The sequence below is a fragment of the Malurus melanocephalus genome, unplaced genomic scaffold (genome assembly GCF_030028575.1).
Source record: "Malurus melanocephalus ecotype Western Australia unplaced genomic scaffold, MMel_1.1 scaffold_405, whole genome shotgun sequence".
In the NCBI taxonomy this organism is placed as follows: Eukaryota; Metazoa; Chordata; class Aves; order Passeriformes; family Maluridae; genus Malurus; species Malurus melanocephalus.
Window position 1 is genome coordinate 343,428 of NW_026623637.1, and position 26,494 is coordinate 369,921.

The 26,494-nt window shown below is 43.9% G+C and overlaps 1 protein-coding gene across 3 annotated transcripts in view; it reads left to right on the forward strand.

Annotated features, from left to right (window-relative positions):
* BACH2 (BTB domain and CNC homolog 2) overlaps positions 1 to 26,494 on the forward strand; it is a 185,112-nt gene that overhangs the window by 22,996 nt on the left and 135,622 nt on the right. For 2 of the 3 annotated variants that reach the window (XM_057379432.1, XM_057379431.1), the window contains exon 2: positions 20,154 to 20,240. The exons of the other annotated variant lie outside the window; for it this stretch is intronic. The gene's annotated coding sequence lies outside the window, so the exon portion shown is untranslated. The remainder of the gene's footprint in view (positions 1 to 20,153; positions 20,241 to 26,494) is intronic. 3 annotated transcript variants of the gene reach the window in all.

Sequence of the window (26,494 nt, forward strand, 5' to 3'; positions counted from 1 at the left end):
CTGTGTCTTGAGTGTCTTGTTTACCCAGAGGAGAATTTGGGATTATGCAAGCTAATAATCAATTCTCTTCATGAATGAAAATATTTTTTTCATGTCCAAGTTTATTTCCAAGGCTTAGTCCAAATTTTAAGTTCCAAACACTGATGTAGAGGCTTTTTTCCCTAGTGAAATTTTCCTCTGTAGTAGAATAAAACCCAGGGAAACTGGTATTTGAAATGCCATTTCACCTTCATTTATTTTGCTAATGTGTTTTTGGATAATTCAAATGCTGAGAAATTTAGTGGTGGCATCACCTGCTGGAGTGTGTTTTACAAAAGAAAAACAGATACTTAAAGGGAGGTTATGGTTTATCTGTGCCTTCTGCTGAGGGGCTGTTCTCCACTGCTGAAGGAAGCAAGTGATGTTCTGCCAACTCTTGGCAGGCAGGTATGAGCAGGGAACCCTTCCCTGAGCAGATTCCCTGCACCAGCAGGTAAACAGCTGCTCGGCTGCTCCGTGGGGTGTGGGCTGGGTAAAGCCTGCAGAGCTTCTCTCCCTTGAGCGGAGTGGATGATTGCATGTTGGACATTGTCAGAACCAATACTTGGGTTTTAGCAGAAAAGCACCTTTTTTTTTTAAACTACAAAGGGTCCATAGTTCTTGTTTTTGGGATTACTGGCAAAGTGTCAGCAGCAGGCTGTATGTCATTTTTCATGGGAGAAGCATCTGTTCAGTTCCTCAGACCGAGATAAAGCAAACTTGGGATTGGAAATCAGATGAGTATGTCAGTCATAATAACTGTATTGTGGAGCTCCAGGTGAGGAGTCAGACAGCACTTCATTCTTCATAAAAACAGAGGAAAGATATATATGAGGTACAACTCTTTCACATTAGTAGTATTTAATGCCATTGAGCACACTAGCTCCTGGCCAAGGTGGTTTTGTTAGTTGATTTCCTGTTACTGCAATTATTTGGAATATCCAAAGGAATCACAGTTATTCAGAGACTGCTTCTGTCAGCTTAATACTTTGTGTTTCAGGTGGAATTTTTATGTCTGTATAAATMATGTTTCTTCTAATTTTTCAGCATGTGTATTACAATAAGAACATACAGGGGAAAGTTAAAACTATTCTTTCATTTATATACCACTGTTTGATCTCTTATTGATCTTTTGCTATCTATACCAATAATGCTTTAGTAAACAACACTGATTTCATAGAGAATGTAGAGGAATATATGTTATGTGTACAAGAGAAGTTTACATATTTTTTCTAACTGCATTGTACTTTTTTTAGATTTTAAGTACTTTGCATTATTCTTAACGGCAATAACACATGGAGCATGCTGAGATATTATACACATGTAATTTGTTCTTGGGAATCAGTGTAACATACGTGGGTGTCAACTGCGTATCACTGTGGTTTTTAACCAATTTATGATAGTTTTGTTCTGATGCAAAACTTAAGTATGCTGGAACCAGGATTGCCACCCACTTTAAATATTGTTAGCAGATAGCATTTATTTTAGTGACTTTAARATCTTGACATCATGAAGTGGTTTTAAGAGGCTTTTGTCTTTTTAAACCAACTTTTATACTCCATCTGGGTAATATCTACCARTGTTGATACTGGAGATCATTCTGTAACATGTATTGTGGGTGTGGAGTTCTGCTGTGTTAATTCCACTGAGGTCTCSGACTTGCTAGAAAAGGAGAGTCATCCCCTTCAATTGTCCAASCAGGGTACAACTGACTGAACAGCAACGTTCTCTCAAAGCCCTTGTTGATCATAGAATCCTCATTGATCCTCTGGATGGAGTCCAGGAAGCCCATCACTTCGAGGAACACATGTGTCTGACCATATGACCTTACATAATAACCACGCGCGTGAGAAACCCAGAGGGTGGGTAATCCATGGGATGTCCAGTGTGATGCTGGCCATGGGCTGGCGACTTCTTGCACTGGAGAGGTTTGCAACTGTGTTWACCTTGTGATCTCTTCAGCTTTCATTTGTCCTCCTGCCTTTCTTGTGTAACAGTTAGGCTGGGAGAATGGCAAATATGGCTCGTGCAGTCCACGCAAATRTTTCTGGAGGAAGCTCACGGATTGTTCCTGTTGCCTCCAGTCAATTCTTTGGCTGAAATTAGCTTGAAGATTAGAGGAGAGGATACAGCCACAAACGTGCACACACAAGCTTACAGAACAATGAACATACCCAGAGAAATTGCCCAGAGTAAATTTTTTGTGTGTCACGTAAACAAACAGATCATAAACATTCAGCGCCTGCTTGTTAGGTTTGTTTGTTAGGTTACCCTGTGTTGCCTAAGAGCTTAAGTTAAAACGCTTACAAGTGGTGTGCTTGATCTTCAGGGATCTACTGATAGAAACAGGCTGAACCTCTTCACCCCTTGTTCCGTTTCTATATGTGTAAAATGGAGACTACCTGCCTTCCCCGAGGCTTAGAGAGGATTATTGACTCCTTACAGCCGGCTTTGGAGAGGAGAAGCACTAAGCGGGGTGACGTATGATGCTCTGATGGAGATGGGGACAGAAAGGCACCAGGGTGCTCCTGGAGAGGGAGGAGCATCAGCCGGTGAGGACAGGGTCAGGAGAGTCCCTGCGTGGGCGCATGGGGGTGAAGGGAAGGCCATCAGCGGCCACAGGGAGACGGGAGCTGCTCGGGGCTGGCTGGCCCTGCTGGGACACAGAGCCTGCAGTTTAAAGCAAGCAGAGTGGGACAGGCAGAGGCAAAATGTGTTTCCTTACGAGTACGGAGTGTTTCCTTACGAGCACAAACCTGTTGGATTTAATCAGCTTATGCAAAATGAACCGTAGCCGGGACCTGCACGTGCTGTGCTTGCTGGGCGAGCTTGGGTTCGGGCATGGGTGTGTGCAGGTCCCTGCACCTGGGCTGAGGGTGGCTGCCTTCAGGCTCCATCCCCCTGCYCCAGGCCTCCCTCAGAAAGCCTGCCAGGAAAGGAGAGCCTCACCACTTGTCACGATCCCGCACAAATTTGGTGTTTACCGGAAAACCAWGCTTGGGTTCTGCTTGACTAGCAAAAACATAGTTCATGACAAGTTAATCCTATGTAGCAAATTAGGAGAGCAAATGTTCACCTGATTCTTCCCACTCACCTGAATGTGTTTTTTCTCATGAGCTCTGTGCCATTCCCGTTAATCCTTGTTGCCTCTGTGTTCACAGAATTAGTTAGGTTGGAAAAGACCTCTGAGATTGAGTCCAACCTGTGACCAAACACCACCAAGTCAATCCAGCCACGGCACCAAGTGTCACATCCAAATCTTTCCTTAAACCCCTTCAGGGGTGGTGTCTTCACCACCTCCCTGGGCAGCCCAATCCAATATCTAGTTACCCTGTCTGTAAACAATTTCTTCATAATGTCTAACCCAGACTTCCCCTGGCACAGCTTAAGACTGTCCTCTCATCGTGTCACTGGTTGCCCGGGAGAGGAGACTGAGCCCCACCTGGCTGCAGCCTCCTTCCAGGAAGGTGTGGAGAGCAGTAAGGTCCCCCCTCAGCCTCCTTTTGTCCAAGCTAAACAATTCTAGCTCTCTCAGCCATTCCTCACAGGACTTGCACTCCAGACTCTTCACCAGCTTTATTGTCCTTCTCTGGACCTGCTCCTGTACCTCAGTGTCTGTCTTGTCGTGAGGGGCCCAGAGCTCAAGGTGTGGCCTCACYGGTGCCAAGCACRGGGGAATTCTGTTGAGGAGCTCCAGCCCCATGCCACTTGCTCTCCCTATTAGGAGCTTCCCCATCATCTGCTTCTGGGTCCTGGTGGCTTTTACCCCCCTGCCATGACTGGTTCTTCCTCCTGCCCATTCCCTTCTGCATCCTTGGGGATTTAACTCTGTATAGTTGAACTGGATAATGCCCAACAGATAAAGCAGTCTCTAAAACTGGGGTGTAGTGAGCTCCCACACTGCAGAAAAAAGAGATACCCAAGTACATCCCTACCTTCCAGAGGACTTCAAATCTGTATCTTAAAAGTCAGCTGGTTTCTCACATTAACTCAGCTTTGTGTTATTAGGTTGTTGTTTTGTTTTTTTTTAATGTTCTTCATCCCTCCCAAGAAGACAAAAAGCTGTAATATTAAAAGAAATTTTTATACATCCAGGGAGAACACCCTTTTTCCTTGTAGAGATTAATGGTCTGTAATAACTACTGTGTAGGAATTGATTTTCTGCAGGTAACAACTTCATGGTCTTGATATGATACAGTAATAGAACTGTGCATGTTGTGTGTAACCCCTGCAGTATTTCAGGCCTGTGATAGAAACACCCTTTATCATGCAAGAATAACAATCRCATTCCAACATTGTTAGGTTTCAACATCAAACACAAGAGCAACAAAACAAAAAWATCTGAAATTCATTAGCCATTTTCATCTGAGTTTGCCAGGCCCCATGCTGTAAGTGTGGTGGTACTTCAAAGACCATGACAGTTGCGTTTAAAAAATAAGTTAAAATAGTGTCATCCTCTTGAAATATTAGCATAGGGGAAAAACAAAGAAAAGCCTCTCTTGGCATCTGCATCTGCAATGGGTGGATGATTCCTTTGTCATCTTGAAGTTCTACCTAAACTTGTAACAGAAAATCCTCGCATTTCATTATCATTAGGTGTCTAGCTGTCTCTTTTGGAAGYGGTTGGCAGGCTCCTTACTTTCCCCATGTAGCATGAACAGGGAACTTCCAGCTTGCAGAGGCCCTGGGAGAATGCAGGAGTTGCACAARGGCAGAGAGGAGCTGTGAGGTGTGGTTCTGTTATAAATGGACTCACTTAGGCCTGGGGGTTTGTTGCAGCAAGAAGCAGGGCTTGGAGGGCAGATGGTGTTGGTCCCTGATGTAGAGGACGAGCACTCTGATTCTGGACAAGCAAGTGATGCCCTTACAGTACTCTCTGTGTTCTCTGTGTCCTCTGAAAGAAYGGTAGAGCATGTAGAGAATGGCTGGTTTGCCTGGCTACACACAAGTCTGGTACTCATTGAAGTCAAAGTTTCTTTCCAGAGCCTACATAAAGTCCACCCTATGTCTGAGTCACTCTCCTGTTCCTTGGATGCAGTAAGCTTGTAGACCTGGAGTTAGGTGTGAACTCTGGCTAAGCATGTGTGTGCTTAACCTGCTGGGAGCCTGAGAGGATGGTGCTGATGTGGAGGGAGGGAAACGGCGCTGTGATGTCCTGTTTGAGGGAAACCAGCAGGAGCATGACCTCGGGGGGTGCATGAAGAGATGCCAGTGTTGATACCTGCTTGGGTCGAGACAGACCTGGAGGGTGAAGTTGGCTTCCCAGGGCAGCAGCAGTGGCCATGGATCAGGTGCTGTGATTCTCCTGGTCTCACAGATTGTGGTTCTCCTGGCTTCATCCAGAGCTGTTTCTTCGGAGGAATAGGACTTGCCTAAACTCTGGGCTGGCAGCAAACAGATGCTGCTGAGGCCTGAGCAGGGCTGCAGAGCTGTTACCTCCTGTCCTGGTGGTGAGGGTGATGCACTTGCACCATACCCCTCGCTGCTTACATTATCAACACTGCAGTTCTGCAGCCAGCTCTTCCCAGTGTGGCATTACAAGTCTCCTCTGTTTTTATGGCTATGTTTGAAGTATCTTGTTGCTTATTATGCAAAGTGTCTGCTTTTCATCACTGCATCTTTTTGTGTGAATGCTGTGTTGAGTCTTCAGTATGTATTTAATATTTCTTGAATGTTACATGTTAATTGCTTCCAATTTTCTGTTGCTTCATCTTTTGGCCACTTCAGCGTAAATGATTGTTATAGCTGCCCTTTTGTGAAATGTGTGGTGTCTGTCCCTATTTTTCTTGTCAGTTTCATTTAAATACTTGGCATTTTAAGTAAACCTCCTTGCCTTATATATTTTGTTTAGAACAACAGATTCCCACTGAATCAAATRTGGGCATTTATTTAGTTTGTAGGGAGACTGTGTTGCACTGCTGAGTGTAAAACAGACTGTTGTAGCCTACAGCATTAAACTGAGARTGGTGCATTTTTTGAAACTTGAAGTTTGTGAAGAAAAATGCATCAAAGTAATGTGTCCCTGACTCTGAAGTTTGTGTGGCTCTTTCTTCAGTGGCAGGAGGAGCTGCTGGAGTCTTTCTGAAATACTGCTGAGTGTCCTCAWGCCAACAAAAACTCCTGGAGGGTGTAGGGGAAAGAGGACAGTGCAAAGTTTGGAAGTTGCAGGGCACTGAGAAGGGAGTGACAGGCACAGTAAGCTGTGTAGATGGTGATGAGTTTTATCTCAGCCCTCTTACAAAAGCTTGAATCCCTCTCGCATCTGTAGGTGACACAGTGGCAGCTCTTCGGAGCGTGTCTTTTCTCTCTGGGTCAGGAAGGATGGGGAAACTTCTTCCTGGGATGTGTGGGAGCTAGACCAGGTGAAAGGAAGGGTGACAGCAAGGGTCTCTGCTGCACTGTTGGGCTATTTTCTTTAATAAAACGACCCTGCTAGGACTGAGAGGTGCTGCTGCTTCCCCACTGTCTCACACCACTTCTTTCCTGGCTGGCTGTGCAAATCCAGCTCCTGCTGTTTACCCCGTATGGAGGAAAGTATTTGGCATAAAGGGGATGTGCACACAAAGACTTGTGTGAGGAAATGCAAGATCTCCCAAAGATAGCACGGAATTGTTTCTTAATGGGGTGGTAGTACAGTATGTCATAATGGACCTTCAGAAAAGTATGAAAAGTATTTGCCTCAGTGTCCTAATACCCTGTCCAGAGCGGGGAGTGGTCTCCTGCCTGTGCACAGCTGCTCTGGGCTCAAGCCTTGGGCYCCACTGTGATGAGCAGCCCCCCTGCATCCTGCACCTCATCGCTTCCACCCTTGAGATTTTGTATTTAATAATAAGGCCACTCACAGGCTGGGATCTGGCAGTGTCTTTTGTAAATTTGTGTTTTGAAAGGAAACCAGTGGACTTTGCTGGATGCCCATGAGTTGGTCCAGGTGCTTGTTTCTAATGCAGACAGTAGTTCATTCATGAGCATAACCCAGAGAGTATGTAGTTGACTGTACCTTTTTTTTAACTGAAAAAAGTGTTTTTGTAAGCTATTTTAAAATGACATTAAGTTTAAAAAAAAAAATGAAGCAGGTGCCATGCTAAAACACGTAGTGCTTTTACAGTTTCACAGCATATCTCTGTTTTCATCCTCTATATTAACATTCCCCACAAGAGCAAGTGAATTGAAGACACCAAGCAAATGACTGATCATAATAACCTTTACGGTGCTGGATTATTCCTCAGGTTGATGCTGCTTTGGGATGCCTGCTCGTTGCATGCYGTTGGCCAAAAGAGTTTGTTTATCTTAATAGTTGCAAGACGAAGAAGTGCAGGACCAAAAGAACGGGTTACTGTTGAGATGTTATAACCCAGAATTGAAAAATAAATATTCTAAAAATGCCTTCCATATCCATTTTTTTCTTACAATWAATTAAAATGGTGTAAACAAGTATCCAGATATTTTTAGAAATTTCTAGAAAGTTTAGAATGTAAGGACATGAGAGTGACAGCTACCACTGCAAGACCACCTGGAAACATTTTATTAAATGAAGAGGCCGTTTTCAGATTATAGGATATTATTTAAAACTGATTTCAGCTTGTTTTTAAAGTCAGTTATTTTCATCCAGTAACCTCTAAACACAGCCTATTTCTGCTTTGTCTGCTCTGCATGCACTGAGTCTGGGAGAAGGSGAGAGGGGCACTGAAGCTGTGGGTATGTGCCCTGAGCCGCTGTGGCRCTATGCACCAGATGGTCCCACCCTGCAGCTCACTTGCTGCTTATTCCCTTCAGTTTTCCAAGTCTTACTAATTTTTTTCTTCCATAAAGCATGAGTTTCCTTTCCTAGCAATTAATCATTTCACTTATTTTTTGGTTCTATATTTAATCCTTCCCATTCATCAACTCTCTCACGCGTTAATCTTCCAATATTGGAAGAGATGCGTGCATTTCTGTGCCAGTTCAGATCCCTGTCTGTATACCCCAATTTCCTCTCTTTGTTTTGGTGACCAGGAACAAGATGCTCCAGAGGAAGGAGCAGTACTCCTGCTCCACCTKGAATGGCAAATATGACATCCTGACAGCCTGTGGTATCTTCATCCCTTAGTTATTGGGTCAAGGCTGGAGAGACATGAGATTTTTGTGCCCTTTTCCAATGTCTTGCTCAGATGGGAAACTCATGTCCATTTTCTTTTTTAATCCAGATGGACTCTTGGCCTCCCTGGTGTAAAGGGGAATGAATTATTRTTTGGGTAAATTGCATGTTGTATAGAGTTGTTTATACACATTCTGGATATTTATTTGGGTGAAATTTATTTTCTTCTTGAGCTACAAGAAACACAATCTCCTGTTTTATCATCCCAGTTTATTTTCTAAAACAGGTATTTTAAGCAGACCAAATGGAGTGTGTTATCCAGAACTGGAGCACACCTTCCTCCCTCTCAGCAGCACTAGGGCAAAGGTTTTGCTATCTCCCCTTTTTTTGGGTCACCCACTGCTAGAGTGCCCCCATTCAGAGCCCAGATATGGGTTGGCCAGGCACCGATCCTGTGCTGTCCTGCCACCACAGGAGGGCAACCCAAGCCATCCCTGGTGGCAAACTGTTGCTTAAACTGAAGAGGTGTTTGTCAAATGACTTGAAGGCCACCACTGTGTGGATGCATTTCTCATTTGATTGGGGGTTTTTTTTGGTTTTTTTTTGGTTTTGTTTTTTTTTGTTTTGTTTTGGTTTTTTTTTTGTTTTGTTTTTTACAAAACAAGGTAGAGATGTCTATCAGCTGAGTGGCCTTCTTGAATGTTATGGTAGGACAAGGTGGTAATAGCTTTAAACTGAAAGAGGATGGGTTTAGATTAGATGCTKGGAAGAAATTCTTCACTATGAATATGGTGAGGCACTGAAACAGGTTTTTCCAAGAAGCTGTGGATGCTCCAGCTCAAAGACAGTTTGAGCAAACTGATATGTCCATGGCAGGGGATTTGGAACTTGGTAATCTTTAAGGTCACTTCCAGTCCAAACCATTCTATGGTYTATGAATGAGASCTCTTTTGTTCCAAGATGCACCTGCARCACATATGTAGCCCTTTTTTTTTACTTGTATCTATGAATTATGCAGAAAACTTTATGAAAGTCACATCATGTGTCTGAAGTGATTCTCCCARACAGCCCTTGGCTTAAAAACACTTCATGAGAAGGGTGAGGGCTTGTACTGAGGTGTTGACACCCRCAGCATCAGTTGGAAAGACCTGAAGCTCCTGTGTCTGGTGGAGTGAAGCTTCCTATGGAGCAAACCTGGCCTGTAGAGCCTACAAGAGGGTTTAGAGCTCTGGATTTAAATGTGTGCATGCAATGCCTTATTTTTGGCAACATGTGCTGCCAGCGTCTCTTATCATTCCATTACTTACTCAGACATGTGAATAACTTCCCACTTCTCAGCTGCAGGTTGATAGTGGTGCCCTTTGTGGACTTGTGTGAACTTCTTTAGAGTACATAGTGTTGCTCTGCCTCTAGCATGTGTGCATAACTGCTCAGATAAAATAAATTCATTGTACCTCACTGCAGCTGTCAGTTAAGGAAGTTGTGCATTTTTCCCTTGAGTGCTGGGATAATTTTTCTCCAGCCTATCTTTCTTTGAAAGGCCTAGTAGCACACTGCTCTTTGAATCTCTCTTTATAGAGGAAAAATCACTTTCTGATTTTCTTGTGTTCAGAATTATGCAAAGCAGTTGCTGAACATAAACATGCAACTGTAAATGCCACAGAAATGTACTCTACAAAGATTCCACCGTTAACCACACCAAAGAAAACAAAAATGCAAGGTTATTCAAATCGATGTCACATGCAGGAAGTGACATTTAAATTCTTACTCATTTAAAATTAAGCCATCTTACCATTTTCCTCTTCTGAAGTGTTGAAGATTTTCCATTAGTTAAAGGGTTGCCTTGCAGGCCTTCAAGAATAAGTTTTTCCATTATTTATTTTAGTGGCTTGAGCTGTAGGTTTTTTAAAAAAATGATAGCATACTTGTGAGTGTGAGAACTGGGTACATTTAATTGGCTATTTGAGAAGCTGTGCTAGAAGACTGACCTCAGAAGCATTAGGAAATGGCAGTTCCACTGCTTATCTTTACACTTCATAAAAAGTATTGTTTAATTCTTGGAAGAAGAGGGTGTTTCAGTCTTGCTCAGTTTTTGTCTTTGTTCTGGTTTGCTTTGCTTTTGTTGGTGTTTTTCCTTGTCCACTTCAGTGCTGGAATATAGTATTGAAACAACTGTGTGGTTTATGGCTTTTACTCTGCAGTTTTTCATTTTTTYGTTGTGCTGAGTCTCCTAGAACAGATTTTCTTGAATCCAAACAAAAAGCAAGGGCTGTGACGTGGAGCCWGTTTTGGCTGTGAAATCATCAGGGTCAGAGACACTGCACACATCCAGTCCCAGGGGCAGTGGGCTTGGACTTGCCCAAGCATTGACCTTCCTCACTGTTCCTGGCTGAGCTYCTTCCTGCCTGGGTGGTCTCCTGAGCTGTCACAGTCCCCTCCACCATTCAAGTTGTCTAAATAAGCATATTCTCCTTACTTTTTGAAGGAGTGTTGCTGGAGGAAGCATCTGTCCTTCCTCTTTGTTGGAATTGCTGGTCCTTTTTCCCACTGGCTGCGCTGTGACTTGAATGCAACTGTTGATGCTCTTCTGAAGCATGAAAGGACAATGCATTTGTTTTGTTTCTCAGGTATCTGCCAGAAGTACTTGATATTGTTGAAGTATCGAGATGTTATCTCAATCACTTTTGTGCTTCAGCTTTTCTGTGTTGCTAAGATTGAAAACAAAGCCACCAAATTTGAAGTATGACATGTCTTTCAAATGAAATGTAACATTTAATGTACTTTTAGCTGGTAAAATTATCACAAGTGCTAACTGGTGTAATTTTTATAGTTACTGTTGAACCTAYTGTTTATTGGACTTTGTGTGCTCCTTTTCTATACCACTTACCCATAACATTGAGGAAAAATACCTCTTCATCTCTTGCATATTATTCTGTCAGCCAGAAGTGTCTTCTATTGGAAGACGTTAAAATACAGTCTATCAAGGAAAAACATAAATTAAAAGATACTCTGTTAAGAAAAAGGAAAATAAAAAAGCTAAAATCCTGTTAAATAATTAAGATGCTTTGGGCTTTATCAGGATTGACAGTGTTCTTGCCATAATATACATATGCAAAAACTGTAAGAAGTTTAATATTTTATAGCAAGGATAACTCCAAACCCTAAATCTACTGGCTTGTTTCTATGGTAACAAATATTGAAATATGTCTAGCCAACACTGTAGGTTCCCCCTATTTAATTTCTGTCTATGGGTTCTAGGAATTCATTAAGGCTGTAGAATCCTTTTAAAATTGGTACATTCTGTTGTAAAATTCCCTAGGATTAATGTTGAACACAACTCTAAATTTTAACATAAACATTTCTTTGAAAGAGATTTCTTAGCAAGTGAGGGATTAGAGTTTTATTCTAAGACTGTATGTGCATTGATCTGGTATTTTTGTTCTTCATTGGCAAGTTGAATTCTTTTTTCCTGTGCAYGACTATACTGAAAAAATGGAGTTTCAGTCTATGGATTCTGATGAAAACATTGAAGGCTGCTTAACTGGAACATTGAAGACAACAATGGCACGAAGTCAGCACCTGCAGCATTTAGTTTAGTGGTCAAAACTTGGCCAGGTCAAAACTTCTAAGGGATCCTGTCCCTTAAAAGATTAAAATGATGATTTAGTGGGAGCTTCAATCATCATTTCAATTAGTTGCACTTAACTTTTTGTGTATTACAGGGCATTTTCTAATGTCTGATTTAAGCCATTTTGTGTCTGACATCTTCTGGTTGTTTTGATTTTGAGGGCAGCCCAGCAGTGTTGGGAAGTAATCTGAAGTGTTGGCTGTGAGATTCCATTTCCCCAGTGGTAACTGAAACCGCARGCACCTAGTCCCAGCTGTAAGAGGAAAATTTTGAAACTTTGAAGTGAAACATCAGGTTGATGCAATATTTTGCATCTGGTTGACTAGCCAGAGTTAGATGCAGCTGGAAGCATAAAGACTTCCTCCCTCAGCCTGCGGGGACTCTGGTTTCTGCTGGCATGTAGTAAAGATAATGAGGCAGCAGAAAGAAAATTTCAGAAACTGAGATTTGCACTTAACAGCTGTGTTTCAGGAGCCCATGGTTRTGGACTAAATGCATGTTTTCTCATAGGGCTMATAGCATCCAACCTTTTTTCCTTCRAAGAGACTTAGAGCAGGTGACTTGGAAATCAGACCCAGCARCCTTAACTGATGCCTCGTAGGGCAAGGAGGTGCAGCTGGCAGTGACTGAAATACTCAATAAAAGCAGAAGGTGGTGTTCAGAAAAAGTGCGATTCATTCATTCATATCCATCTGGAGCAATAAGGAAGAAAATGGGCAATTTATTGGGCAAAGGATTATCTCCACAGTCCTGTGTGAAAACAAGTGATTTCAGTGCCAGCCTGAGGCAGTGATTCCCTCCCGGTGCTGGGGAAGCTGACAATTCTACTCACTCCTCAGGCAGAGCCAGGCTGAAAGAAAAGGCCTTGTAAGTGCACAAGGGGACATGAAAATAACRTATAGCAATGCTATTCAAGTGGATTGTGAGAAAAATACCCTGTCACCTCACAAGCCCTAGGTAAATCTCCAAAACCTCTTCTTGTGACCGTAAACAATATGTAGAAAAAGAATCGAGGTGGCATTCAGTGAAGAAGTTGCTTTGGGTTGRAGATGGGAGGCTTGAGAGACATTCCTGTGGGATCATTGAGGGAGCATTCCTGGCAGGAGCAGTCCCACCACCAGGGATATCCACTGTGGGACCGAAGCCTCTTCGCAGCGGGCAGCCCCAGTGCCCTGAGCAGTGCCCTGCTTGCCTCCCTGCACACACCACACTCACACACTCCCACAAGGTTTCCTTGCCAGCTCAGCCCCAGCTTTCCCCAGACATCTGCATCTTTAAAGCAGTTTAATCATGGTACAGTAACACAGAAACAGGGGCCCCACAGGAAAACCCCTGGGCTTTCCTACACTTACAGTCTGTGTGCAAGCTAGTCTAGGGTCTTCCTGCTGATTCACACTGCTGGCTGCTGCTCTGTCCCCAGCTGTCCGGTCACCTGGCTGGCACCACTGGTCCCTGTGCCTTCTGTTGTGCACAGTGTCAGCAGCCCAAATTTGTGTCCTCTTTCCCGGGGCTCCTGCTACCCAGGGCACAACCTGCACCTTTCAGGCTGAGCTACCTGCACTGAAGGCATTCCTTAACAATGCCAGTTGTCATCTTGCTTCACCTTGGCGTGTGTTTATCTCACCCTGATCTGAGATACTCCTTTTTTCCATCGCCCATGTGTCATGTGGTGTTTTTTAACTAGCATGGACCATGGAAATAGGAGCTGCAGAGTCACCAACAAAAGATGTTATCAGTTTCCCTGTGTTATCAGTGAGTTGTACCACTGTGCTGTCTGAAAGCTCTTGAGAGTTTGTGCTTTTGTGGTACCCAAAGTCCCTGGGGTTTCTCATTCTGGGAAGCATTACAGCTGTTGTAGGAGTTTTGCCTTTGTGTACCCCTACACCATGCAGTCAAGAGCAGTGATGTCCACTCTCATCAGTGTTTTGAACTCTCCAGGCTTTATCCTGAGTCCATGGAAAGACTTTTGATCTCTGCAATGAGCTTCACCCAAGGGTCCGATTTAAGTGATGCATACACATTCCTGTTACTCTGAAATGAAGCTTTTCTGCAGGGCTGCTCTTTTTTYATCTCCCTCCTCTTTTCTTTTTGTTTTAGTGATGAAGCTTCCCTTTTATTGAAATAGAAAACAATTTCCAGTCTTGTAACTACAAGGTGAAACTTATCTTTTCAAGATATGGAGTCTCTATATATTTGTAGAGTACCCAGTGCTGTGAGGGTTCTGGCTGAGGTAAAAGAGCTTTTTATTTGCTTGTTTTAAAATCCAAATTCAGAAGAAAATGTTCTGAATGAAACTGATTTAAGACTTACTGGAAACAAATAAAAAAATTTGCTCTTTCATTTCTTGGGTTGAGTGTGGTGCTTGGTGAAACCATGGATTTGTTCCAGCCCCAACTTTTGTGTATCTGTAACAAAATGATTCTGTCTTGAGGCTTTTTCACATCATAGTGATGGACTTGTCAAATTAATTTTCAGGAAAAGAGAGTAGGATTATACATGTGCATGAAGGCTGTGAATACTCTCATTCCATTAGTTTTGTACTCTTTCACAGGCAGAACRAGCCTGCTCACTGTAGCAAGGCCAGTTGGTAGCTGTCAGGAAGCTTTCATGATGGACAAATGTGTCCACACCAGTTTTTCCACCTTACTTTAAAACATCTGGTATATATCAGGGCTCTACACACACTTCCTGACTCTTGGAGCTGTGAAATGAAAAATCAACTTGCATTATTTCATGATCAACTTTCACGTTTTCATATGGTCTCTGTGCAATCAGATGCATCAAAATATGCTTCGACTTGCTCCGACAGTTCGAAAAATACTGTACTGATGAACTGTGTAGTAAAATCCTGCAGAGAGTGAGCATGAGCTGAGGGACAGCACACGTGTGGTAAGATGCCAGTGGTTGTATGGACTGCTCAGCACAAGGCAGAGGCAGAGTTCAAGCTGTGATTTCTGCTATTGACCTTCACAGTGTTCGTGCAAAACAGGTAGTCAGTGTTCTTTTGCCGAGCTAATGCTAGTATTTCCTCTAACATAAGCATGCCTGTAGGAAGATGCATACCAGATGATTAAAAAATAATAGGCAGTGTGCAGAGAATACCTGCTTTGTTACAGGAGCATGGGTTTTCTGCAGRAGTTACAGCTCCTTGTGAGAGGAGAAACATGGAGTTGTAGAACTGTATGTTTTTTAAATGTCCCTGAGTGCTTGGTGCTTTCCTGGAAGTGTGGGTAGTTGGATTTTTTTCTGATACATTATTTGGAGGCCTACAGTTTGGAACAGAAGGTGGATGGTAAAACTCCATAAGGCCTTTTATGTGATATTCACAACAGTAACTTCACTAAGAGTGTCTCCCTGCCCCATTTCCCAGCTGATTAAAAATTCAGTTTCTTATTTTTGCGTCCTCTGGAGGCGAAATTTTGAGAGGTCAGGGGTGACTCTGTTGCAGCTTCTTCTCTGTCCTCAATTCCCTAGCCTTATGGTGAAGTGTTTTCCACTGTAATTGGTTCTGCTGTAGTGGTTAAAGACAGAAAATGTTTGGCTTAACCCTGAGGTGGCTCAAACTTTGTGCTGGATTAATTAAAGAATAGTTGTGTACCTTCTGCAGCAGCAGAGCAGTGTTTGGGAGGGGAATGAAGGAAGGAGTGCTGTGCACTGGGGACAGGAGGGGTCATTGTGCCAGCCAGGATCCCTGCCATCTGCTGGAGTCCTGGCCCTTCAGGGGAGTGTATATTTTCTTCCARGTCTGCCACAGCTCCTGGAGCTGAATTTTGCTTGCAGTGGTCTGTTTGTAAGGGTGCTGTTCCACTACCCTGGTGTTTTGTTTTTTTTAAAGTTGTTTCAACAATCCCCTTTTCCATCTTGGGGGAAAGAAAAAGCCCTTTGGAAGAGGGGCTGCGTAACTTAAGTTCTGTTCTTATCCTCCATGTTATGTACTTCGTGCAAGTTTAAAGGCTTGTTCTGCCTTTCATCTTGTGCGCTGTTTTCTGCAGATATTTCCTAACTTCTCCCATGACGTTTTCKCCTGGTTCTTCAGAAGATTGTATGGACTGAAAGAGACTATTGTTTCCGCAAGAGTGCAGGCATGTGCACATGGGCTAATCTGGTTGGTGSAGGATTGCAGGAGTGGGTGTTGGACTGAGGAACAGGGCTGGCATGTGTGCGCCTACGAATTCTTGTGAACGGCGTGCTCTCCTATTCTGTAARTAATATCACATTTCACTTTCTAGGTTTACCATTCATGTTCCTCCAAAAGTTGAACTCCCGTACCATGGGATGTAAACAAGGAAATGGCATGCGGGAAGGTTGCAAAAGTTTTGGTTAGCAGAGACTGGAAAGCTAATCCAGTTTTCAGTTCTGCCCCTGGATAAGTGTCAGCTACTTGACTGTATGGAGACTCAGAACATTTCTTTTTCACAAACATCGTATGTTTAAAATCAATACTTCATTGTCTTTCTAGTGTTTTCCTTCSCCAGGTTTGGGTTTTCAGTTTTGAAGTACAAGATAGCCAAACAAATGCTTTTTAGCCTGGTGTTTAGGAGGAGGCAGACTTTTGTATCCAAAGGACTTTGGGTACAAGATATCAGGCAATAGTGATTGGGGGTTTTTCCATTTGGATGATGTCACCAGGGAGCAGAGAAACCCCCAGTTGTTGGTTTTGTTTACCAGCATCTTGTCAGATGAAACCTTGCCACATACTTGTTTCCCCCTTCGGGAACATTACCTAAAAGATGATGGTGCTGGGATAACTCCAGCTTCCTGGTGGTGACCCAGATCTCTGCTGGCGATGAGATCTCTATCTCTGCTGGGCACGGAGCGAGAACAGCAGTTGTGTTTTTGACTGCTGATCTGCAGGCATGTTCCCATACAGTGATTCCAGGCTCGTCAGCAACCTTGCAGCGCCTTGGCTAGTGCTGCTGACGTGCCCTTGTCTGGCGGCAAAAGGCGGGATTTTATTCCACAGTCTGGTTTCGTGTAGGTCTCATAAGAGGGTGTGAGGCAACGTTAGGGTGTTTTTAAACACTACTTTTAGAGTATGAGACAGCATAAACATCCTTGTAGGTTTGTTTGAGTTTTTTTGCAGCAACTGACAATTTACTSCATCTCCACTTTAATTCAGTTTCCTTGCTTGGTCAGGAATAGTTGCTGCTTGTAAAACAGTTCCTTAGAACTAGAGGGTGCAGGCTGGAGAGACTGACTACACTTGCTGGTAGTTTAAGAATTTATGAGGATTTATTCTGTGGTTTGTTGATGGGATTTGATTGGCTGAGATGCTTTTTGATGGATGCACAGGAATTCCCAGATGTGGATAAAAGCACTTGGCAATAGTCAGTCGAAGAGGATAGGGAAGAGAGACTGTGAAGGGAGGAGAACTCYGGAGGTTGTCTGGTTTCTTTCCGTCCACGGGCTGTCATATTTAACAAAGAGCTTGCAGCTTCACCCATAGTCTTGTGTGTTTTTAGCCCCGCTAGCCCAAACTGCTGTGTTGACTATCCTTGAAGGGTTTTTCCAATACTTCTATTGGATGCAACATGGGAACAAGCTTCCTTGCTTCACAGCCACCTCCCTGTTTGCCCAAGTGGTGTTTCTGAAACTGCATGTCCTTTTCAGCAGCTCATGGTCAGAGTATGCAGCACTAGCACCCGGTCTGTGAGGCTACTTTTTCCTGTCCAAGACTCCTTTTGTGTTAGAGTCCTGGCTGCTATAGCCAGGAATGTTTGAAATATGCTTCTGCTGACAGTTTTCTGCTCTGCACTCCCGAGGATTGGATGTAGGGCAGTTTGGAAGGTTCCTCGTGGTGGAAATCCCTATTTACAGTCAGTGAATTCATTAGAGCCCTGAATTATTTACCTTAAAGAGTTCAAGTCCTGAATTATTTACCTTTAAGGTCTGTCTTCCTGTGTGTTGCATTTGGTTGACTGCAGACCTGTGCTCCATTATATGCTATGAATGTCTAAGGTAGTGTAATATTCAAGGCAGTTTCAGTTATTTACTGTTAATTTTGTTTTCGTACACAAAAACATTGCAACGTTACAGCTGATCTTTAAGGTCCCTGCCAACCCAAAGCATTCTATGATCCTCTGAGTTCAGAGAGGGACTCAGATATAAAACGGATTTGYGCAGATCTAATTTTAAGTCTTGTAAATGCATGAACGGTTTTTGAGTATGTCATCACACTCTTCTCTTTCTGCAAGTTGCCTGCCTACTGCCAGCTGTAGCTGCAAGCCCTGGGCAAACTCCCTATTCAGCATCTTGTTTTTTCCCTGCTGTCCCATGTTTGGCCCGAGTCTTTATTTATGGCATGGTACTCAAATCCTGCTGAAGAAGTTTGTCATTTCCTCACGATCTTACTCTGTTTACCACTGTCAGGCTTCAGGGTTTGACAAATTATTTGGGAAGTGACACTTCACTTTACAGGAAGAGACTTAAAACAGGAGGACAAAGGATCCTGAGGATCTTGCAGCCTTGCTGCTGAGATGTTTCCACACTTCTTAGTATTTCATGTACTGGAAATACAGTTCCCTTCTGCTGTGACTGTTCATTAGTTTTAGTTGAGAGAAGCCAGGGTTTCAGGTTGGTCAGGAACTTGCTGTTAATGGCCACTTGAGGCATGCTGAGTTTAAGTGACTGGTGTAGTGCTTCATCGGAGCTGCATGGCAGCTCTCCAAGGCACAGCTCATCTGCCTGGACGCTGAGAGGGTGGCAGGGAGTGTCAGGGTGGCTGCCATCCTTSCTGCCAGCAGCTGTTGAAGTTGTCATGCACTCTTATCCTGCAGCCCTGATGCACAGCTCAGGTACATGGTGTGTGCCAAGAGTGAAGGCAGTCGCAGCAGGCAGCACTCACCTACCRCATTTCCCTCTCTTTTGAGGGATGAGTGCTTGAACTCATCAATGTACTCTCTTGCAACATACCTGTGGTGCACCGAAGATTTTTGCAGGAAGCAAACTAAATTGGCATCATAGAATCTTGAATGTGATTCTTTGGCAGTGCTGCAGCTGCACAGCCATCATTCAACCTTCTGTGCCTTACCCCATGCTCACTCTCTCCCCATCCTACCTCCAATTTTCTGTCCCCATTAGGTGAAACTTCTTGTTGTGATGTGATTTTCCCTGCTGTCCCCTGGCCCAGCTCTTGGCTGCCCTGTTTTGAGCGTAGATGGCTCCAGGCTGCAGTAGGGAAGTCACCTGGAGCAGGAGCCCCTTCTTGCTTGCGAGGTGGCCCTGCCCTGGTTGGCAGCAGATGCCAGCAGCCAAAGTCTCCTCTCTTGTCCTCAGCTCTGGACTAGACCGTGTTCTTTGCTTAATGTGGCATTGGGCTAAACACASGTTTAAACTCTCTGTTACAGAGGTTACCAGAACTTGGTCTTTCCAGCCACTTCTTTGGGAATGTCTCAATCAGACCACTGTGACCAAAATCTTGCAGCAAAGTTTTGTGCCAGTTGTCCGTGTCAACCATGGACAGACTATGCCAAATTCCTGAGCCCTGAAATGCAGGAAGGGTATCGCAGCCATATCCCCCAACCCTGTGCTGTGTCTGGGTTTCAYTGTCTTTGCCCTTGTGAAGGAAGGCAAGGGATCGTGTACACATGGTTGAGTTGCATCTCTTTAAGTGAAGGGGTTTGTTTTGTTTTTTTTTAGAGAAGACAATGAAATACACCAATGGCATTTCCATTACTGAAAATCCAGTATACTTATGTTTCTTCTTCTGGCCGTTCAGAGAGGTTGGGGATAGTGGGCTGAGGTTGTGTCTTCAGTTGTCTTCTACCATATGGACTTTTTCTTCCTTATTTAAATGTAGAAATGTCTTCTATGAAGTGTATTGGCAGGAGAATTTGACACTAAAGCTTAAAGCTAATAATATGGGATGCAAGGAGTAAACACAGACACTAGAAGATCCTTCTGAGAATTTTAAGTGGAGTCTCTACTTGAATAATGTTGTAGGTGTAGAGTTCAGGGAAACTTTATGATTAAGTAATATTGTTGATGCAACTTCTTAAGTATTATTTTTATATCACTGCTGTGATTATTAGTGGCATGTATTTGCCGTTGAAACTGAAAGAAACGGAATTAGCTTTCTCTCCCTCCGTATTTCTGCTTTTGGTGGCACTGTCTGCCTGGCATTGGTCCCGGTGCTGCTAGGCAGGATGCCCTGGGAAGAGGGCAGAGGATTTGGGCATAGCARAGCTGTGCTCTCCTGTGTAACACTTCAAGTGATGGGCTGTGATATCTCATCTGCCTCTCCAAATTGGTATCTGTTGCTTCTGTTTGATCAATGAGTGATTTTGGGTAAAGGACTTTATGTTGTTTAATGTTTTTATGAGATGAGGCAGAAAACAAAAGACCTGAATATCTACTGGGAAACTGCTGTAATGCAAATAATAGATAATTGCTTGCAGTTAATCAATTTTCTCTTTTGTGCTGTTTTTCACACAGAGCAATGAGGCAAGAGAGAAGTTTTTAAAAACAGAAAAATGTGATTGCATAAACATCATTGCTGGCAGGAGGACTCGGTGGATTCAGGTAATAATGTGACACCACTTTTYATTATGCTTTAAAACCTGGCTGGGTTTCAGGCTGCCAGCGGCCCTTTGTCAGGGGCTGAGGAGTAGAGGAAGGTGACAAGGTATAACAAGACCCAGTGGCTGGCTGYTAATTCATTCAGACCAGATGAGAGGGTGTGGGTGTTCCCACAGCGCCGGTGGTTGCTGAATAGGAGAGTGATGCTGGGGCTGCAGTAGCTTCCTTTTTTATGTCAGGTTGTTGAATCTGAGGCTGKTTTTTTTTCGTTTGTTTGGGSTTTTTTAATAGGTTTGTTTTTAACCCTAGGAGRTTCTCTCCTTCAACCTCTTACAGCTGCATCGATGTAGGAGGGGAAGATCCATGCCTGTTTCATGGAAGAAGGTCAAATGATTAGCTGTCCCTTCAGACTGCACAACTGCAAATCTACAAATGTTTCCCTTGAATTCCCCCTTTAAAAGGATTTCTGGATCACAGCAGATCATTATCTGCCCAAAGACCCAGACCTAGGCCTTTACTGTTTTAGAGGACTACTGCTGGTTGTTTTCTGTGTGTGAATGAAGACAATTTCTCATTGCATGGTTGTAGGAAACCTAATGTGTGGTGTTTAAGCATACTACTAATGTTTGCAACATATTATCTTAAAATAATGGACTTTAACATACTTAGATCCTGTTTTGTAGGAAATGTAAATTGCTGGCTAAAATGCATCTTTTATGGTTTTAATCATTTTAATTATTTCCCTCACTGAAGGGGGGTGAAAAACGAAGGCAGGGGGAGTTTACAGTGCTAATTGCACTCCACGTTTCTAATTGGGAGCAGATCCTATCCTCAAGCTTCTTAGGCAATCCTAGTGAAGTCATCAGGCTTTTCACAAGCATATGGTTTTCCCCTTGCCTGTTTGATTCTAGGATAAGGGCCTACAGTGTGCTTTTTCGTTCACTGATTTCTCATASGGAGGAAGTTTGAAAAATATACATCTTTTCCAATGTAGACTCTTGGATTCCAGCAACAGCTGAGGAGGTTCTGCAGTATTTTATTAAGAAATATATCAGCAAAGCTCATTGCCTTAGACTGAGCTGTTGCTAACTGGCAAGTGCATTTTGGTCGTTAGGTGCAAGGTGGGAAAAAAGCAGTTGTGGCTTTGCATTGCTGTAATGACCAAGAAGGACATTTTAAAAGTATGTGAATGGGTGTAGATTTGATATTTCCTAAAGCCAGCTTCTTTTTAGTATTAAATTGCATACTGCAGGAAGCTAGCTGCTGTATCAACACTGGTATAATGACACATTATTAAAAAAATCAATAACCAGTCATAGAAACAAGTCCTGGTGTAAGCAGTTGGGTGCTTACAGCTGTGATTTGTATGTATTTGCAAATGTAATGGGCTTTTTTTTCCCTCGTAGCACTGGTAACTTGGATAAACACTGTATGTGTGACTCATGGCAGAGTATAAACTTACTTTAAAGGAGCAAGTGTTGGATTTGCTGAATATCCTATTGCTTGCATCCCTGAATACCTACTTGCAGTCGGTCATGATTAATCTTAAATTGGCCAACCTGAGGGGAAAATYACTGCTGATGTCCCATAGGTACTTCAGAAACAAACGGAATGATGGAAATGCTTTAAAAACGTAAATAGTAGTTAGAATTCATGAAATCGTAAAGCAAACATATGGTACAAGGCCTTCTAAAATATAACACTTGAAAGCTTTTTTTATCATTTCAGAAAGAGCTTGTTTAGTTATCACAGGAAAAGTAAATATTTTCATTCCTTTTTCTTCGGCAGGCTCTCATTCCATTCCTCTTTCTCTTTTTCTACTTCTTTTTCTTCCTTGCAGAGCCGCCTTATTTTGGTGGGATGGGGGACCAGTGCCTGATACTTGGCATAGGAAGCCCTACTTGAGAGCACGAGATAACACTCAAAATGGTCCTCCTGTTGTTGGGTGCATTCTTGAAGTCCTTTTGCAGTGTCAGCGTGGAGTTGATGTAATCCAAATTGAGCAGTCCCTKTGCGCATGTGTGCAAGAGAGAGATGTGATGGGCACTGCAGCAGCTCCTGGACCACTCCAGAGCACAATGAGTTTTTTAAATGTGATGCCCCAAACATGGGTGATGAGAGATGCAGTCCCTCTGTGTGTGTACACGTGGGCAGGGGTGTGAGCTCATGGAGAGCAGCACAACGCAGCATCCCCACTCTTGTGGCGCACYTTTGGTGGGGTGGCTGCAGTCTCTCCGCTGCTTTGAGCCGACAATGGGACAGGGAGGTGAAGCTGCCACTGGAAAGGGGCGAAGGAGGAAGATGGGGAGCAGACGAGTGGGGAGCCGGRTGGGAATCGGGGGCCAGGGAGGAAGACACAGCTCCAGAGGGAAATACTCTGTGCTTTGCAGTTGCTTGTGTGGATAGAAACCAGATGGTGCGCTGGAACACCCGCTCGCTTGGGCGRCGGCGGAGCCAAACATATGGTTAATGGTTAGGAGAAAGAGCTTTTCGAGCCAGGGCTTTGCTGACTGCCTCGCATTACAGATTGTTGCAGTGTGTCATTACATTGCCAAACTAAGTGCTTAATACCCGCTGCGGGCGCTGGGCAGGCATTTGCAGGAAGGATGCAGAGGCTCCCCGGTCAGGGCGGGAGGCTGACATCACGTACAGCCCCCTGCCACACCCCCCCCACGCCCGCTTTCCCCTCTGGGAACCCTGTAAATCTCCCCATTTACAAGCCCAAATCCTACAGTGGGCAGTTTTCCTGTTCTGAGTGTCTTTAATCCATTTATTTCCAGCAGTGTATGGTTGATTTTGCCTTTTTTTGTGCCTTTTTTTTTTTGGTCCTCAAGCAGCYGACTTCACTGAAGCTGCAGCACCACACTTACATGTCCGGCATCTGAGGTTCCTGCTCTGGGATCTTTGGGCGACACCAGACCCCATGTTATCTAAGGAACTGCTGAGCTCATTCATCTCCTTTTCACGGCCCGCTTCCTTTTATTTTTAGCCAAATCCGTCAGGCCTGACAGGCGGGTAATTTGAGCCAGAGAAAGGGCAAAGCTCCAGGTCCTTTCCACAAAGCAATTCTTCTCCTCCCTCCTGGGAAGGCTCCAAACTTGGCCTGCTCCAGGCAGATGGATTTGTTGAGTCATGTGAGATCATTTACACAAAAACACAGCGAGGCAGTGAAAAGGAAAAAAAAAAAAGGGGAAAGAAAAAAGAGAAAAAGGTGGGGGGGAAGGGGTGGGAGAGCGTGCACTGCCGGGGCTGCTGCGAGCGTAGGAAATGTGCTGCGAGGCAGCTAGACAGAGGAATGCAGCAGATTCATTCTTGTATAAGGTAATGTCTCGTTTACAGTGCAGGGTGGAGCCAGCACGGAGAAATCTCTTGAAAACAGATTACTCATTTAAAGCAAAAATTCTACTTAAAAAAAATAAAAAAAAAAAAAAAAAAAAAAAAAAAAAAAAAAAAAAAAAAAAAAAAACCAAAACAACAACCCAACCAGCAGGCAAGCGGCGCACATGGGCATGCAACAAAGGCGGCGTTGTTGACAGCACCGGATTACAGTAGCGGTAAACTCCGGGCTGGGAGGTTGCTGGAAAATGAGTTTGCTCCGTGATGCAACTGGAGTTTGCTTTGTCTGGCCGCCAGTGCAAGCGGTGCGGTGGAGAGTGGGAGCCCAGCGGCAGCAGGGTGCGCTTCGCTCCATCCAGGGATGGTCTCGGGCACTGGGGAGGGATGGAGGGAGCAGTTAAAAATCCTGAGCGGACGGGCTGCGGGGGCATCATTAACAGCAAAATCCAAGGGGGATATGTGTGGAGGGGGCGRGAGAGAGAGCCTCTTCTTGTTTGGTTTTGAGCTGGTTGTGGCATYATCTTCATTGCATCAAGGAGTAGATTGCTTTTATTCAGTTGGATGTGAATTTTGTTTTCGTTTGCAACCTGAGCTAACCCCAGCATGTTGGGTTTTGGTTTTTTAAGTGGGTGGTAAGAGAGAACATGAAACTTGGAGCTTTTCAGATCTTGTTACATCCTAGAGAATTAGGTTGGGTTAATTTATGCAGTGTTCTAACAAGATGCGTTCAAACCTTTAAATAGACTGTATTTAAGTATTGTTAATATAACTCGCAGTTACTCTTGTTTTCTTAGCAAGGCTGTATCTGAATGTTACTGTTTTGTCCCAGTGGTGATTAAAAATCAAGAACAGAAGTGGAARTTGGTGGGAAATATGCAATAAAACAAGTCCAATGCAAAGTATTTCCAAAAATTCTTAGCTACAGTTAAGGAACTTGGAGGAGCATGTAAACATGGGTTTGTATTTTAACACGACCCTTTCCCCCGCTGAGTAGTATCTTCTGCATTGCTGACTCCACAGCAGTGTCTGTTGAGGTACTTTCCTCTGGGGAGGGGTGGGTTTGTCTGGAGCCTGCCTCCCTCTAACTTGACCTTGTCTTTCCCTTTTTCTCCTCTGCTTCTTTTTTTTTTTTACTTTTGTCTGAAAGGCGGCGGCTTTCCCAGCCCTTCTGGGCTGCGCTGCTGAGCACAGCACGTTCAGTGTGCGGAGAGCATTCCCTTCCCTTCCCGCGTTTACGAGTTTTCTCCCTTGGTGGAAACCTTTTGTCTTCCCTGTCTCTTGAGGAGGCYGCCTCATTCCTTATGTTGAAGGAGCACCTGGCAACACCCCAAGTCCCAGCTGGGGTCCTGCCCTGCACAAACCYGCCATGGGGTCCCTGGCCATCACCTGATGTCTGGTGTGAGGATCAGCAGAGASACAGGAGTATAAAGATGAGTTTAGCCAGGCTTGGGACCTAGATGGTGCAAAAAGCTGTGGCAGTAGCYCAGCAGTTTTAGCAGGGAATGGCTGTAGATTGCTGTGAGATCCTTAGAAAGGTCTTGGAGAAGGACAGCACTGTTATTTATTCTGTTTGCATAGTTACTGTAACTTTCTTTCCCTTCTTCCCCAAAAACCTAATCATCCTACATTTTCTGTTGCTGTGAGCAACATTTCCTGTTGTTACCCAGAGCTGCAATTCCAGTTAAATTCTCACTTTGTAAAGCTAATCTCCCAGCAGTGGGTGTGGGATTTCCAAAGAAAAGGCATTTGTGAAGAGCCAGTTTTTAAGATTTCTGTCTTAGTGGACAGTTCTGCAAAACTCCTTTTTCTAACTATTTACATTCATTATTGGCTGAAAGCTCTAGCTTCATCTCTATTCATGGCACTTAGAAGACTCGTAGTTTTTAATTCCCCTGCAGAGTGCCCCACTCCTCAACGTCTCCTTTTTCCGCTTCAAAGATGCCACATGTGCTGCTTTTTGCATCTTTGCGTCAGACAACCAGCCCGACTAGGCAGGTTTCGGGAACTGATCATGACCTGTCTATCGGGAAAATCAGCCTTACTCTTCCTTCCCCCTCTTTCACAGCCGCTCAACTTCCTCTCCTTCTTCTAAAAGTGTGTTGATGCTATCAGCCCCCTAATTCTTTTATCTCACTTCTCCTATCGTTTCCATTCTTCTGTCTGTCTCATGATCAGACTAGAAATTTCTCTGCTGCTGCTGGCCTCTTCCCTCCTCRCTCGTACTGTGGCGCTGCCTCCTTTGGGATCTGAGGAGGGATGAGTATGGAGTTGATACGTGTTGAATCATGTACTGTTTGGCATCGGTTTGCTTAGGTGGAGGACATTGTCTATGGCAATTTTTCTTTCATTCCTGCTTTAAGCAACTAATTCGCTCCATCTAGCTTGAAGGATGAGCAGGAGATCCCAGCAAGGCTTTGTAAGGAAAGCGCTGAGAACCTGCTGCTGAGGTTGCTCAACCTTCTTATGTCGTGCCAAGGAGAGATGCTCTGGGAGAGGGGTAACCCCCTGTGTTTGATGTCAAATTCTCCTCTTGATGGAACAGGATAGTGACTCTCTCCCTCAGAAAACTTAGGCAAACTTTRTAGTACTCTGCAGTGAATGGGGCAAGCGTTCATTTATGGGACTTCCGAAATAACCTCAAAAGAAATAAATCCCYAGCATGCCTTCTCCCTAACGGAAAATCCTAGAAATTATAGAGTGGTGGTGGCAATTTCCTCTTTGCCATGTGTTCATCTAGAGGGCATTTCAGGGGAGAGGCAAGATTTATTCTAAACAGATTAATCTAAATTTCTAAGGAGTTTTAAATCTRTGTAAATTTTTCTCATCCAGCAATGAATTGTTGCAGCAGTGAAGTGCAGGACTGTTTGTAATGTATGTGAAACCTAGCTGTTTTCTGGATGCGGCCAAATCCCATTAACTGT